Source organism: Thamnophis elegans, chromosome 3 (assembly GCF_009769535.1).
Source record: "Thamnophis elegans isolate rThaEle1 chromosome 3, rThaEle1.pri, whole genome shotgun sequence".
NCBI classification, from domain to species: domain Eukaryota; kingdom Metazoa; phylum Chordata; class Lepidosauria; order Squamata; family Colubridae; genus Thamnophis; species Thamnophis elegans.
Genome location: NC_045543.1, coordinates 58144787 through 58159387, shown reverse-complemented (window position 1 = coordinate 58159387; position 14601 = coordinate 58144787). Strand labels below are relative to the sequence as shown.

General features: G+C 36.8%; 1 protein-coding gene and 1 long non-coding RNA gene across 5 annotated transcripts in view; one reads left to right on the top strand and one right to left on the bottom strand.

Moving 5' to 3' along the window:
* The window catches only part of LOC116506142, a 30965-nt gene extending 19461 nt beyond the window's left edge, over positions 1–11504 (top strand). The window contains exon 4 of the long non-coding RNA XR_004255008.1: positions 10917–11504. This is a non-coding gene — a long non-coding RNA (uncharacterized LOC116506142). The remainder of the gene's footprint in view (positions 1–10916) is intronic.
* The window catches only part of LOC116506138 (A-kinase anchor protein 2-like), a 161327-nt gene that overhangs the window by 63024 nt on the left and 83702 nt on the right, over positions 1–14601 (bottom strand). The gene's annotated exons all lie outside the window — the stretch shown is intronic.

Below are 14601 nucleotides of genomic sequence, written 5' to 3'. Positions count from 1 at the left end.
TTTAAATGAGAATTTACAAATCTTTTAATTTAGAAAACAGGATGTGAGCAAAGTGAGTTCGTCTCAGGCTTGAGGTGGTGCCAGAGAGTTATTAAAATACTAGGAAATTGATTGATAACTAAAATAATACTTTCAAAACTACTTTTGATTTATGTACCTATTAATTAGACCACCAATATTAAAGTTAGAATTTGCTTCAAAAACACTTTTAAAACACTTTCTAAACACTTTCCTTAGGTGTTTTTCCAATGTTGTACTATTATAACATTTTTTTAATCCTTGTTAAAACCAAACAAACTACCTTTAGTCTATGTATTGTGTGAGCCCAGATATATTCGGTAGTTTCAGCTTTAAAATGTGGAAAGCCTTTTCACATGTAATTATAAAACATTTAATCTGATCAATAGTAACTGTTGGAATTGCCTGAGTCTTCATCAATTTATTATTTCTTTTTGTTTATGACTACAAGATCAGATTTTATTTCATCTGTACAATCCCAGTACCTCAGGAAACAAGTATGAACAATCTTTAAATACAGGAATTCTGTAATGATACCACCTGGAATGCAATCAATGTATGATGATGCTGTAATAAAAAAAGAATGATCTAGATACTGGATAAAGCATTTTAAAAAATACGCAGCAAATTACTATGATTTGCAACTAGTTGCAGCATCTAGCCAACTCTACATGTCAAAAGGTTAAGTAGGATCAAATCTGGTTAGTACTTGGATTGTGACCTGGTAATCCTAAGGTTTTAGGTTAAGCTGAGAAGTAAAAAAAACCTGAAAAAGGCAATAGATGATCACTTCTGTATTATTGCTAAAAAAAAATTGGAAAGGAGCCATCTAGATAATCACCAGAAGATGAGTTTAGTTCAAGTGAATTTTACTCCTATTGTCATTATGAAAATAGAAGCAACCATTTCACACTGCACTAGCTCAAGAACCATTAAACATAGCATAATTATCTTTTATGGTTCAACATGGTTTACAGAAAATCATTCACAGTAATGTTTTCACTGTATATTTGCTCTCTGTAATAGACAATAGATCCTGCCATATTCAGTGCCAGTGCTAAAGGGAATGAGTTAGGTTATAAGCAGCAGAGTACTCACAATGCAGATGACCACAAGGTAGATGGGAAATTACAGTGTGTAATAATGAGAGGCTTCGAATATTCTAGCTATGAATGAATCAGTGTGTTGGAAACCTTTGAGTGCAATGCTTATTGTGTCTTATCTTTTGATAATAAAACTTTTATTATCAAAATCAGCAGACCAGCCATTGTGAATGAAAACGAAGTGGGAAAGAATATGTTGGATTCCTTAGAAAAAACGAGATGATGCGGCTATGTCTATTTTCCTTTTAGGATCAAATAAAAGAAGTGACTCCCTTCAGAATATACTAGATTAAAGTATAATATGAAGAAGCCTATTAAAAATATTCAGCTCTGCAGAACACATTTAAAATTTTGTAATTTATTTTTCTGGACCGATATTTTCAGTACTCTCCCTCTCCTGAGGCTTATCCTTATAAAAACGTTTTAAAGAGCAGCAGCAGCAACTACAATCTGTATAAGAGATTTCTGGGAGAAGGATTCAACAGGATAAAAACTGGGAATACCTATGAAGCAGTGGTGAGTTTCTATCCATTCATACCGCTTCTCCCGAACTGGTAGGTCTGCCATCAAGTAGAGAGTAAACCGGTTCTCTGTTGTTTTGGAAGTGGGCCCACCTGCCTGCCTGTGGATTATACCTATCTTTATTTCAGCTTCTGAAGCCCAGCTGATCAGGGGCGGCAGATTGAATTGCCCTCCTCAGCTGCTTTCCTTGCTTTCCGAGCAAATTTCTTTCAATTGCGCATGCACACTTAGCAAACTGGTAGGAATGCCGGTAGGAACGCATCACTGCCTTACACACATGAAACTACAATGGGCTTTAAAACAAACCTTATATAAAACCAAGCATTTTACATAACTATGAGCCGAGGTGGCACAGTGCTTAGGGTGCAGTACTGCAGGCCACTTCAGCTGACTGTTATCTGCAGTTCAGCGGTTCAAATCTCACCGGCTCAAGGTTCACTCAGCCTTCCATCCTTCTGAGGTGGGTGAAATGAGGACCCAGACTGTGGGGGCAATATGCTGACTCTGTAAACCGCTTAGAGAGGGCTGAAAGCCCTATGAAGCAGTATATAAGTCTAACTGCTATTGCTATTGCTATGAGGAGGCACATAGTGTTTACTCACTACATGAGTAGAAATGGCAGTATTTAAGAATCATTTCCCTCCAAACTATACTAGTATGTCTGTATGGATGAAACATCTGAATACTACTGTATCTGAAATCTCTGTACAGAACAAAGTCATTAAACTCTGGTTCACTAACAGTATTTCTCACATCCCAGAGTGTCCCTTGGGAAATCCTCCATCTGAACTTCTTAAACTTGTTGAGCTCACAGACTTTCTTCATGTTAAATTTATGTTAGCAAAAGCCATTCTTTTCTGGAACCAAAACAGGATGCACGAAAGACATAAACTCAGACCTTTAACATAGTTAAAGTTTTGACACTGTTGTTGTAGAAGCATGCCACTATCAAGCCAAAGACAAGAAAAATTATAAAGTTTATACTCATTTTTCAGCCATGCCATAATAAATACTTATTATAGACAGCACAATGAGCATGGCTATGATTGTAGATGGGACTTTGTTTTGCCAATTAATATTAATTATCTATACATTTAAAAACATCAATTGTTAAAAGATAATTGTAGGCGGGAAAAAACTACAACTTCCATGCTGAGAGTAAAACAGCTGCTAAATTTCAGCTCTAAGTAGACATATGATAAATTCAAGAAAGACAGATTACCCTTGTCCAATTCATCTCCAGTGTGGTCCATTGAGACAGAGTGACACCATTTCTTGCCATTTGTCTTTCAGGCACAATAACCTTAGCACTAATAAATGAATGATTAAGCACCAGCTTGTGCTACTGTGTGACCTGGATAGAGTTACCAGTTTCTCAAGGTTGAATTAAATACCTGCAGCCCACTTTTTAAAGCAAGTAGCAGTGGGGGGGGGGATTCTGTTTATTCATTTTCAAAACTGGACTTTATGGTGTATATAAAAACAATCAGGGAGAGTTCCCTATGTTTCTCTTAGCACAATTAAAATACAAATAGTTTTGCACTTTATCATCTCCATCTGTAAGTTAAAAGCTAAAAAGATACCTTCCATAATGTTCACAGAAGCTATCATAAGAATATTGGGACAAGTTTGGCTATAGCTCTCTTAGTTTATGAGCAGGTAATTTATTTTACATTACCTCTTTTCAAGGTTCACTTATACCATAGCAGCTATATACTAATTTTCTCAATATAGTATCTTGCAGGTATGCTGCAGGACTCCCAGCATCCACAGCCACTTGTAAGAATGGCAGTTTCTGGTTGCTGTGATATGTTTTTAACAAGCACTTAAGGAGAACCAAATGGTGAAAAATTTTCCCAGTGATACTTTAGCCTGTAGCAAACAGACGTTGCAAGAACTAATAACAAAGAGGAGAAGCCTCCCTCTGGCAAGAAAGAGACACCCCCCATAGGTACTTCATGGGACATTATATTCGGAAGATTTTGATGGGGGTCTGGGAAAAAATGAGGAAAAAATATTATCTTAGGGTTCCGTGTTGGTTGGCACCATTAGAGGCCTTAACGCATCCGAGTTTATTTAATTGGACAAGAAACATAACATATAAAGATATTATGACAGAAGAGGGCAACATAAAAACAAAGATGGAATTAGAGCAACAGGGCAGGAATTTGGAATGGTGGGAATATTTACAGGTTAGAAACAGGTTTAAAAGTGATAAGGCACGTTTCGGGATCTACCCAAACCCTCAGGGGCTAGATAAGATCTTGTTTGGTGGAGACAAAAAAATGTTATCGAAGATCTACCAATTTTTGACCTGCCAAGATACTAATGAAGAGATGGACAAAAGCCTTCTAACAGTATGGGAGAGAAACCTAGGTTATGAAATTGAAATGGGCAAATGGTGGGATCTATGGAGTAAGACCATTAAACTTACAACATCTACTGCATTCAAAGAAAACATATACAAGATGGTTTATAGGTGGCACTTCCCCCCAACGAGGTTAGCTAAGATGTTTCCTGGGTTATCTCCATTGTGTTGGAAATGTGGAAGAAAGGATGGCACATTCTACCATATTTGGTGGTCCTGTACTGAGGCCACGAAATATTGGAAAAGGATTAAAAAATGGTTAAAAGAGGTTACCGGGGCAAACATTGAATGGAGACCTGAGAACCTGTTACTAAGCATCAAACCAGATAACATAAGCAGTTCAATATGGCATTTGAGCCTGCATATAATTGTGGCCGCAAGAATAACCTATGCACAATTTTGGAAATCCACCACTATACCGCCGGAAGATGCATTAATTAAAAAGATCTACGAATGTGCAGAAATGGACAGAATGACGGGTTGGCTGAGGGACAAAGGAGAAACAGAACATTATCTTAGCTGGAACCTATGGTATATGTGGGCGACTAGGAGAACAGCAGGGACTTAAAATGGGGAAAGTTAACATAGGTACTGTAATAGATCCCTGAATCTTGCAATGAGAAGATGTGGCTTAGAGATCTAATAATGAGGAAAGAAAGAAAAACTGGGCTGTGAATGACTGTCACCGTGGGGGGGGAGGGGGGGTTGTATGTCTAAAACGGCATTTGTATCTGTATGTTTTATGTATGATTTGTCTTGCTTATGTCGTTGTATTTATGTCGCTGTATTGTTTTTTTCTGTTTTTTAAAGGTAATAATGTTTAATAAAAATTATATTTAAAAAAAAACAAAAAAAAACAAAGAGGAGAAGGTGGTGCCTTTGAGTCAGTGGCTTGACTGGACAATTTTCTTGACAAGGTTTTTGAAAGTGGTTTGCCGTTGCCTCCTTCTTAGGGTTGAGAGAGGGTGAGTGGCCCAAGGTCAACCAGTTGGCTTTGGGCCTAAGGCAGGGCTAGAATTCATGGTCTTCCAGTTTCTAACCTAATCCCTTAGTCACTACACCATCTGGGTCTCTTAAGAAAAATTAAGTAGTTAAAGTATCCATTACAATTGGAGTTGTTATAGGGTGAGATGCAGAGTTTGCATACAGGAAACAGAACTGTATTAGGAACAGGCGACATGCTCAGGCTAGAAGTTAAGCAAGAATCAGGGATATGTTGTAGGATGCCAGAGAGGAGACTGAAACTTTAAATCACAATTCCAAGCATTGCAGCAATGCAAATCTTTTGATCCTGCTCTACCAGCAATCTCAATTAGGGTTGACAACAGCTGCTGATACAGCCAAAGATTGTGATTTAAGATAAGGAGTCTTTTCATGGATAGGAATATTACAGGGATTAACTGGGAATCCAGGAATGGAATAATTTCCCTAACAGCTTCGTAGTTACACAGGCATTTGTTACATCTTGGGAGGGGTTAGACTGTGGGAGGCAGACACAGTTATTATAATAATTGTTCTATTAGAGTCCTTTCAGCCATGTGGCAATTGCATCAGGGCTTTCACAGCCCATTGTAATGGCCCAATCAGACACAGAAGCCATTCCCTTTAACTTCCAAAAATCCAAGGCCTTAAAGTGAAAAATCAGATGTCATTTCTTCCCTGCTTCTCTGCAGTAACTTTGCACATTAAGTGGCAGCAAATCCTGGCGTCTAGTTTCCACAATATGCTTGCTTGCTATATTCACAATTTGTTTTAAAATGCAGATTTGTAGCCCTTAAGAAACCTTCTATTACTTATCAGATGAATTTCACTGCAAATGAAATAAGATGTGAAAAGTTGTAGATGAATGTTTTATAAACGTGATCTCAAATTATATAGATTAAATGTCTCATTCACTTTTTATATTCAGTTCCAAATTTGAAAAAAATCCCATTATTTGAGCAAAATACCAATAAACCAAGCTAAATCTATAAGATGCATACAGCTGGAACTCCAACAAGGAAGCTTTCTTTAGGTAGCATCCTTTTATTTATAACATAAATGTTGATATGCTTTTAGGCTCTTAAATATACATGTTCTAAAGGACTTGTATAGGCTCAATTCCAAAGTATAACCCAGTTGTAATGCTTATAAGCTTTTTTTTTGGGGGGGGGGGGTTCAATAAATCTCACCAGGTGTAAGATTGAAATCATGCTATGATCCTGATCATACTTAAATGAAATTAGAGCACATGATTGCATGAAGTAAGTCTCAAGTCTGGCATTTTTATATAAAAGGCCTAGGTAGAAAGAAGGTGATGGGAAAGCTAAGCTTCCTATGTATCTGAAGATTATAGAAAATGACATGATTGCAGCCAGGTATTTATATTATTTTTACTTTTTTTTTGTAAAGCAGCAAACCTAAGATGCAACATCCACTTTTGCAACTATTTATTTCAAGAACAATTCAATTTCCAGAGAAAGAGAGTGTCCTCCCAACATCATAGAAGCTACTATATAATTATTCAGACTAGTAGTTATTCCAGCTTAAGGCTTTTGTTATAATGTCAGCAGTATTCTAAAACTTGACAAAAAAAACAATGCTTTCTAAAAGTTCCATTAGAATCTTCTAGCAGAGTATGGGAAATTCACACCTGGCACACTACATTCTGAAGCTAAGAAGGCTACAATAAATCATTTTTTTTCTTGCAGATTCAAGGAAAGCCGGCGGTTTTACTAATTCAACCAGTTTAACAGCAACAAATCAAAACTTTAAAAGAATGAGAAACCCAGTTGCATTTTAATCTCCCGTATAGGAAAGGAAACAGCATTTCCTAGATATATACTCTCATGACCCTTTCCTGCAGTAGAAATTAAAGGCTATACCACACAAAAAAACTTAAGAATGTCCAGGTCAAACAACAGGAGCTAAAGTTGAAGGCTGCATAAAGACAATATGTTACAGAGAGTTCCATATTATAAACTTTGGGTAGTCCCCATTTAAAGCGTTGCTGCTCCAAATTTTGGTTGTGTTTGCACAGCAAATGTAACTGGATCAAAAGGGAAAGTTAATGTGTTATTCGAGTCTGAGAATAAAGGAGGATTAGTTTCAGGGCTAAGCAATCCCAAGCTTGAGGCTAAATTAACCTAAATCAGCCATACCACACAAACAGGAAGAGAATTGATCTTCCCTTCCTCTTACCAGCACAAAGAAATGCAGCCTCTCCAAAATGAAGCTCTTCTAGGAATGCAGTTTTCCCTTTCCTTTTACTTTTTACTCCCTCTGGCTACATGGGGAGTGGAAGAAAGGAATGAAGATGGATTAGCATCCTCCCAACAATGTCCATAAATGTCCGCAATGGTTTGAATAGATTTTAAAAAAAGAAAAGCAGCAAGTGACAGCCTCCAAGTCATCTTTGTGGGAACTGGGGGTGGGAAGAAGTATCATATCCCATCTGACCAGAGAGTTTAAGACTGTACATTGCTAAGCCACATAGTTATTTATCCTGGAATGGTTGCCTATCTGAGTCAGCCTTGTCATCAAATCAGAGTTATAGAATTTAAGTTGATGATTCATTTCATTCAAAGACTAACTTTTCAGTAGCAAAAAAGTGGATGTTCTACAGCAACGGTGTCAAATAATATTAAAGTGACCAAAATATATTTACAATCCCTAAGGCATGTCACAACTTTTGAGCACCCCTAATGTTTGGAAATTGAAAGCTGAAAAATTCGACTCGCCCTATAATGTGCACCTTCTTAGATTAGGTTAGATATACTGTACCAAATGGTAGAACTGAGCTGAAGCTGCTATAAAAATGTTTAACATGAATTTAGCTATTTTGTATAGAAAATTGTGAACTTTCATTACTCAGATTTTCCCAAAATCAACCAGCCAATCTAGTTTTGAATATTATGTGAAATTAATCCTTATAACTTGTTCACTAAAGCAGTTAAAACAAACCATGACTTGATATAACAACATGTAAACAGAACAGTGAATAAATACGGTAGTCGTTTTTCTCTCTATCAGAGTTAGTGTCAGATTTAGAAGTGCAGTGCTGTTGTAATATAAAATGTTTTCAAACTCTTCTGCAAGGATCTGTGCCGAAGAGGTTACATGAAGCACCCCAGGCATTTAAAACAAGTTTCCTGTCATCATTATCCAGGACACTCTAAGGAAATTCTAGCATTTCCTCTACCACCCAAAAAAAAAATCATTAATGCTGCATCCGTAAAAGGGTATCCCACCCAAACTAAGAAAGTGTTTGTTTAGTATGTCACACATTCCCACATCTGAACAAACCCATGCTGCATTATTCATTTTAATAAGTTAGGAATGGAATCATTTAATTGTATTCCCTTGTGGTTATTATTTGATTCTTTTTCTTTATGTCCAGGGGCTGTGAGATTTAATTATAGCCAAGTGATTTTTCCATTAAGAAGACTTAAGGGATTAGTAACCTATATTGAAGAGAAAAACTCTCCTTGCTGCCACTGTTTCTTACTGCAATAGGGAAGCAGAAATATGAATGCAGATCAATGAATTCAACATTAGCTGATTTGAAGGTTACAGAGCTCTGGTGTGATATCTGATGTGTCAATGTAATTTCAAGACTTGATACAGAAGCGGATGTAATACAGCTTTACAACTTTATAAACTTTAGCTGGTTTATCATCTCAGGAATGAGAACATAACCACAGTTTTCTATAGGATAGCCTGATTGCATAATACAGTTAAATTAATTTGCCTTTGTTAACAGCTAAACATAAAAACTTTACTACTAGAAGAGAATATATATATATAGTTTGGTTGAACTATGTAGTCCTTAGTATTCTTTGAGCTTTGTTGTTTTCTTGCAAATGTTTTGTTATACAAGGTAACAACTGAGGGTCATGTGAACAGAATTTGGGTAAATTCATGCTTACAAACCCTCAAATGCGTTATGCCCTCCTTTCCCCTTTTGCTCATATGTACCTTGCATTCTTTTTCCCAGCCTCCCTGGGCTTGCACATACTTGCATGCACCCACACTCTCTTTTCCCGGCCTTCTTGCACTCATACACATGTACATACCCACTAATGGCCTCCTTCCTGGTCCTCCTTATGTTTACACACTCTATGCTCTTTCCCCGGTCTTCCTGAACTTGTGCCACTTGCACCACACTGCAGCATCCCCCAATTTTCACACAACCTGTGCTGGGCCTGCTGCACAATCTTGCTACACCCCTACCCTCCTTATCCGGCTCTCCATCCACCTCCTGCCTAATGAGCCATATACATTTACATATCCATATTCATTTATTGATCATTTGGAGTTACGATATTGTAGGTCACACCTACGACCATTGCAACATTGCCATGATCACATGAACAAAATTCAGATGCCTGGCAATTGGTTCATATTTATGATGGTTGCTGTGTCCAGGTCACATGATCACCTTTTGCGACCTTCTGACAAGCAAAATCAATGGGGAAGTTAGTTAACAACCATGGTTCTAACTTAACAACTGCAGTGTTTCATTTAACAACTGTGGCAAGAAAGGTCATAAAATAGGGCAAAACTCACTTAACAACTGTCTTGCTTAGCAACAGAAATTTTGGGCTCAATTGTGGTCGTAACTCAAGGGCTACCTGTATTTTGAATTAGAACAACTGGAACTGTCTGGATTGCTATTGTTAAATGTTGCCGTCATGTGCTGTCATTGCTTAGTGATGGCAATCCTGAGCCAACAATAGTTGTAACCAGAAGGCTACCAATACCTGATAATGATAAGACTGATATCCTAATTTGTAGCTAGAGATTAATCCAAAAGTTTTCAGTAGGGATGGGAAAGAAGCACAACACTCTTGGTTAGTCAGATAATGCTATGTCAATCCAATATGTCATGATTTGTTTGGAACAGCTAGATGGTAATCACAGTTCTTCTAATTATATGCTACACAAAGGTAAGTCACAAATGACATATGAGAACATTATCCAGCCTAATAATAATAACAAAACGTATGCCTATCTTTTGATCTGAATGCTGTATTGAGCTCTCAAAGGAAAGGCAAGATATATATCTCAGTATTCAGGTTCATCCTATATTATAATAGCTACAGGTTCAGATATTCTTCTTTATGCTAACGTGATGCTTATGTAGAACCAGGCATTTTTAGGCAACTTTTTTTGTACACAGATATGCAATCTTTTTGTAGGATGTTAACAATGCACTAACTAGCTTGTCCTTACAAGCTATAAGTATTCTATAAGATATGTACTTATAGCCTAAAGATTATAAACCAAATATTGACAAATTGCTTTATTTATTTATATGTATCCTGCCTTTATTATTTAAAGGTAATACGGTAGAAAACAAATTTAACCCAGCTGAAATTGCTATTAAAGCACCATGAGAAACTACATGGCATAGTCACAGAAAATATCAAACAATATTCGGAAAAGTTTTATGTATAGATTGTACCTCAAACTGATACTGCTAGGTAGTACTTACAGCAATATATCACCAATGTGTTGGCAGGAATGTGGAGAAACTGGATGATATTTCCATGTGTGGTAGAGGGGAGAAATTCTGGACACATCTCTATAACAAATGCAGCAGTAGACTGTAAGTCAAATCTGTATCTGCTATTTTTAAGAGCAGATAAGGATGTCCTACTTAAGGAAGCTTTCAGCTGAATATAAGATAAAGACGCTTTTGAGTCTGGTGACCAAATGGGTATGTCTACATACTTTTCTTGGCAACAATAAGGAAATAATTTCTCTTCATATTTTCACGTTTACAATACTTTCTAAGGTTCCCAGCCTTGTCAATGTAGCCACGCCTATATCACCATGCTTACCTATTGTCAATATGTTTTTTATTTCCTTGACAACGTATGTATTTGTCTTTCTGTTTTGCTTTTTCCAATTTTCTTTCTTAGTATGTGGATGACACTGAACTGAATATTGCCATCCCATGGAGAGCTGAAAATGCTGTTATAAGTCTTGAACTAGTATCTGAAGGTGGTAAGCAATGGAAAGAAACAAGCCCAGATTAATATTATCAAGATGGAGTTGTGTTTTGTTAATAAGCAACCAGGAATATTAGTCTTCAAAATACTATGCCTCCTGTGGAGGAGCTGGTCCCTTTAGACGCACAACTCCTGCTAGAATAACAGATGGAAGCTGTGACCCATCACACAGCTGCAGAATTTACATCAGCTGTCATGCCCCAGCATATAACTTTTTGTATACTGTTGTTGCTCTCTCAGTGGCCTGAGGAACAAGTACCAAGTACATTGTTTAAAGCTGACCAAACCCATTTTACCCATCAACCCGCACTCTCAAACCAAGAGCACGCTGGGAAGCCAGACTCCATTTCCTTTAGCATTTGGAGATCCATCTTAATCTGTGGCACAGGATCATCCAAGGACAAACCCTTCCCACACACGGAGCATCCCTGGTGAGATTTAAATTGCTTGTATTTATTAATTGTTATGTTCAGCAGTAACATAATACTGTCAATCTTGTATTTGGTTCTCATTGTGTATATCCCTATTTTCCCCAGTTTCACCATATCCTGTTCTTTCAATAAAGCATTGAGATCTATGCACACGGTCTGTTTTATTGGAGGATAGGTGGGTTTAGTTGCATGTCGAGTTGCACATAGACTAATGTGTAGTGAGGACAGAACACCAGTTATGGTCCTATCTAGATCCCTTCTGAAAGTGACTTACACCTTGGTCACCATGCAATTTGGCTACTGTAATGCAATCTGAAAGCATCCTTTGAATATAATTAAGAATTTACAACTGGTGCAGAATATAGTGTCCAGGTCTGTGGCCAATAAATCCATTATTATAAAACAGTTATTTTGAGATTACTGTGTTAGTTGCCAGAGTGCTTGTAGGTCCAATTAAAAGCATATCATTAAGTATTACATGAAATTTTGGGCAATCATATGGGATTTCATATTTACATTAATTTTTATTCTCCCCATATGGTGAACCAATGCTTCTCTTTTGAATGTAACTTTCTATGGACATTCTTGGACATGTGAATGAACTGAGATTTTAACCGGCACTGAACCATGATATAAGTGACCAAACACTCTAAAATTCCTTGGAAGACACTCTAAAATTCACAGCACTAAGTGCTCAACTAATTCAATCCCTGACCTAGTCCACTCTGCCCCTCCCCTCATTCAAATGGCTTTTCCGTCAGCTATGACTAAATGTTTAAAAAGTGTTTGATAAGACCTATTGCCTTAAAGGCCTTCAGAGTGAGCACACAAAGTGACATTCTGAAGATAAGTGCAACCTCTCTATTGCCTCCTCCCTTCCGCCTTTCCAGCAACATTAGATTACAAGTTAGCAACAGCAAGGGTGGAGGACAGCAAGGGTGGAGGAGGAAATTCCTTTTTTCTCACCTTCCCAAGCAGCTTTGATTTTTTTGCACATTGTTGTACATTGCATACTTATTATTATTTTGGGGAATTATAGCAACACTACCCTTCTCTTACTAATTTGTTTTCTAGAATGTTTTTAACTGGGTAAAGAAAAAAGAGTCCTATGCATAGGAAAATTAAACTAAGAATCTACAACAGCAAGCACCTACAAATAGTAGTTTCTAGAACTGCTTTTCCTCCTCCTGTGTCTCTCTCAAAAGATTGCACATAGAAACAGTAGTAACAAAATATATGCTCCATAGTTCTGTTTGGTGCCTACATATGTAAGTATACACACACACACACACACACACACACACATATAAAATTTGGACTAATATATATAACAGTTCTCTCTCTATACAGTATATATAAAACAGTATTATATACATTATCTGTCTGTCTATCATCTATCTATCTATCTATCTATCTATCTATCTATCTTAAATACACTACTGTTCATATATAGATCACACAAACTCCTATGCTTTGTTTCTTCTCTGTTAAAATGAATATAGAAACCTATACATATAGGAATGTAGAGGTTTAAGCAGAACAAACATTAAGCTTTTTACCATTCCCTCCCCCCCCCAATGCTTTTTTAATCTTCTTTGTTCTTCTCTTTCTACCCCTTAGGTTCTTGGGAAAACACAAGTAACCCTTGCCTTGTAACTTGCATAAGTGGCTATAAGGAGACTGCAGATTATTTACTTTGCAGCTACTTTACAACATATGAAGCTTCCTGTATTATTTCTTCTCAGTCTAAATTATCATGCCATTCTTTCTTATCCTTTCTATCCATGTAAGTTTGGCTGGTTCAGATTCCTTGATTTGTATTTCTGTAGTAGTCCTGTTTATCTTCACACAGTACTCAACACATTCTATCAGTGCACCCTACCTCCTCCTAGTACTATATACCAGAAGGAAGCCATAATTAAGACCTACTAATTTTATCTTCAAATGCATTCAAAATTACATGCTTGAAAATGAAATAGTTCATACTTGCTGAAGCCTATGAACTTGTAGAGCTTATATGGCACTGCTGTTTAATATGCCCATGCAAACATGGGGTTAATTTTCTTGAAAGCACCTGACTGGTTTAAAACAATAATCAGAAAGATGCTTAAAATGCAATACAAAGCTAAACCTACAATAAGAGAAATGTATTTTCAGCTAAGCCCTGTGTATTCAAATGAACTTTAAAAACATAAAAAGAATGTTTTATGTTGTTTCTCACCATCTCTCTAATTTTGCTATTTTGTTTCTATATTTGTTTGTGGTTTATAGTGAAGGAGATCTTCCCCCATAAACATATGCAGTAGTGCATTGGATGGATTCTCCAATAATTTCTATCTATATACTACTAAATATTTTGTAACTGTTCGTTTGTAACCTTCAACTGGGCAAACTGGGACATGACAGGGCAACAATTTTTCAATCAATGTACCTCAACTGGGATAATCCACGTAATGCATTTGAACTCCAGGTCCCATGATTCTTGTAAGATTGACATTTGGCAAAGTTGTTGCTCCTTCAGTGCTACAGCTGTGAATGTCATTTCCCATGTTCCCTGCCAGGTTCCCATAAGGAAAGTCAATGGGAAAGCTGGCTAGGAAGTCAGACGTCACTCCTGTTCCTAGTGCTTTTTTGTCTACCTGTGTCTCTATTTTGGTAAGGAAAGATCTCTGAAATAATGACGCAATAGATCACAGGTTTTCTAATTATACACCGGAAAGAAAACTCTTTTTCTTTTAGACTATTAGAACCCTAATCTTACATCATTCAATTATAAATTTGCAGGTTTAAGTGCAGGTCATCCTAGCATAGAGCTCAAAGCTTACATAATATCACTGGTTCTGTCCTGAGCCAATATTTTACACCTGCTTCTTTTGATGTATTTTTTTAAAAAAATAATCCAGCAGCACATTAGAAAGTGTAAAATAGGGAAACAGAATCTTTCTTAATTGTGATATATCTCTTGCTTCATGAGAACAGTGTAAGAAATTGGCATAACTTGATACGTTATTATAGTTATAGTCACATTGTTGCAATAGGAAGTACAAAGCAAAAATACTGGAGCCAGATCTTGCTATGTTTACTCCAAAGAAAGTCCTACTAGGTTCCATAGAATTTACATTTATCCATCTACAAGAGGAAAATATCAACAATGCTACACGATT